Genomic DNA, 2849 nt, shown 5'->3' with positions numbered 1-2849 from the left:
GATAAATATGACATTAAAAGCAGGGCTTATTTTGTCTCTCAAGACATTGTTGTATTACAAATGCTTGTTTAATAGTTTAATCATTACAAGATGCTTGTGTGATTAATATCTACTTATTATTCAAATCCTCAAATGGAGCTTTCCTTGCAGATAACCTCCCATCTAAACACTGATGTTTAAATTTGTTTTAACATTTTCATCTATTTTTGAGAGACAGAGAGAGCATGAGCAGGGGAGAGGCAAAGAGAGAGGGAGACACAGAATCCAACGCAGGCTCCAGGCTCTAAGCTGTCAGCACAGAACCTGATGTAGGGCTCAAACTCATGAGCCATGAGATCATGACCTGAGCCAAAGTCGGATGCTCAACTGACTGAGCCACCCAAGTGCTTCTAAACACTGATGTTTAGCACACAGATGTGTGATGAACATTGAAGCTATCACTGCATGCCTATCTTGAGTCAGACATTTTTACATACGTTATTATGATAAAGTCCCCCAATAACCTTGGAGAATATAGATCATCTACATTTTCCTTTTCAGAGAAACTGAAAATGAGAAGATTTTGACCAGCTGCTCAAAGTCACAGCTTTTAATTAAGAATTCAGTTGGATTTTAAGTTTCCTTTTTAGCCAATGTTCCCATTTAAAATGATAATAATAGGGGCGCCTGGGTGGCTCGGTCAGTTGAGCCTCCGACTTCGGCTCAGGTCATGATCTCGCGGTCAATGAGTTCGAGCACCGCATCGGGCTCTGTGCTGGCAGCTCGGAGCCTGGAGCCTGTTTCAGATTCTGTGTCTCCCTCTCTCTCTGACCCTCCCCCGTTCATGCTCTATCTCTCCCTGTCTCAAAAATAAATAAATGTTAAAAAAATTTAAAAAAAAAAGATAATAATAATTGTGATCAAATATCCATGATAAAAAATTCAGTGTTAACCATTTTTGAGTTTATAGTTCAGTGGCATCAAGTACATTCACACTGTTGTGCAACCAGCACCTCTATCCATCTCTAAAACAGTTTTTCTACCTTCCCAAACTGAAACTGTATCCAGTAAACAATAATTACCCATTATCCCTCTCCATGGACCCTGACAAACACAACTGCATCCCCATTTCTATAAATTTGACTACTTTAAAAACTTCGTGTAAGTGCATTCATACAATATTTGTCTTTTTGTTACTGGCCTATTTCACTCAGCATAATGTCTTCAAGGTTTATCCAAGTTGCAGTAAATTTCAGAATTTCCTTCCCTTTTAAAGCTGAATAGTATTCCATGGTAAATATATGTCACATTGTGTTTATCCATTCATTTATTGACTTGCACACTTGGGTTGCTTCCACATTTTGGCTATCATGAATAAAAGTGCTATGAACATGGGTGTGCACATAACTGTTCAATCACTGCTTTCAGTTCTTTTATGCATATACCCAGAAATGGAATTCCTGGATCATATGGTAATTTTTTGAGGAAACGCCATACAGTTTTTTACAGAGGCCATCCCATATTACATTCCCACTAGCAGTGTGCAAGTGTTTCAGTTTCTTCACATATTCATCAACGCTTTGCTTTTTTGTTGTTTTGTTTTGTTTTGTAATAGCCATTCTAAGAGGTACGAACTGGTGTCTCATTTTGGTTTGAATTGCATTTCCCTCATGATTCCATTGGTCGTTTTAATCTCTTGACAAAACCCTTTGATATACAAACATTTTTAATTTTGATATAATCCAATTTATCTAATTTTTCTTTTGTTGCTCATGCTTTTGATATCATACCCAAGAAATCACTAACAAATCCAAGAGCATAGCCTTCCTGTGCTGTTTCTCTCTTTTCCTCAGGCCCATGGCACGGGAAGCATGGGCAAGTGTCACAGCCTTTGTGCTGCCAGGATAGCTCCATCCTGGAGATGAGATCAGAAGTGGCATGATAAACAGTACAAGAAAGTCAATTTGGGCACAGCCCTGAAGGCCAATCCTTTTGGAGGTGGTTGCCATGCAAAGGGAATTGTACTGGAAGAAGTAGGGGTTGAAGCTAAAAGTCCAAATTCTGGCATCAGGAAATGTGTCAGGGTCCTGCTGATCAAGAATGGCAGAAGAAATCACAGCCTTTGTACCCAAATGTGATTGGATTTTATTGAGTAAAATGATGAAATTCTGGTTGCTGGATTTGGTCACAAAAGTCATGATGCTGGTGACTCAAAGTGGCCAATATCTCTCTTTTGTACTTCTACAGAGGAAAGAAAGAAAGACCAATATAATAAGTTTTGATGGTGAAAACATGACAGCAATAAATTTTCATAAGCCAAAAAAAAAAAAAATCCAAGAGCATGAAGCTGTCTTTATTTTCTTTTAAGAAGCTTACAGTTTTAGCTCTTATGTCTTTGATGTATCTTGAGTTAATTTTTGCATATGGTATGAAGTACAGATCCAACTTCATTCATTTGCATATAGATAATCCAGTTTTGTCAGAACCAGTTGCTGAAAGAACTATCTTTTCCCCTATTTAATAGTCTTGGCAACCTTGTAGAAATCATATGACCATATATGAGAAAGTTTATTTCTGGGATCTCTATTTCATCTGTTTTTGTTCCTGTTTTTATGCCAGTACTACCCTGTTTTGTTTACCTTGTAATTAAGTTTGGAATCAGAAAGGGTGATACTTCCAACTTTGTTGTTTTCAGGGTTGTTTTTAGCTATTAACAGTCCCTTAAGATTCCATGTGAATTTAAACAGGGTGCCTGGGCGGCTCAGTCAGTTAAATGCCTGACTTCAGCTCAGGTCATGATCTCACAGCTCGTGAGTTCAAACCTCACGTTGGGCTCTATGCTGACAGCTCAGAACCTGGAGTCTGTTTCA

At 38.2% G+C, this 2849-nt stretch overlaps 1 pseudogene; it reads left to right on the top strand.

Annotated features, from left to right (window-relative positions):
* The first annotated feature begins 1850 nt into the window (after positions 1-1850).
* LOC125922350 (40S ribosomal protein S23-like) lies at positions 1851-2251 on the top strand (annotated as a pseudogene).
* The last annotated feature ends 598 nt before the right edge of the window (positions 2252-2849 follow it).

This window comes from Panthera uncia, chromosome B1 (genome assembly GCF_023721935.1).
Source record: "Panthera uncia isolate 11264 chromosome B1, Puncia_PCG_1.0, whole genome shotgun sequence".
In the NCBI taxonomy this organism is placed as follows: Eukaryota; Metazoa; Chordata; class Mammalia; order Carnivora; family Felidae; genus Panthera; species Panthera uncia.
The sequence above is the reverse complement of the archived record's forward strand: the minus strand, read 5'-3'. Positions and strand labels throughout refer to the sequence as shown.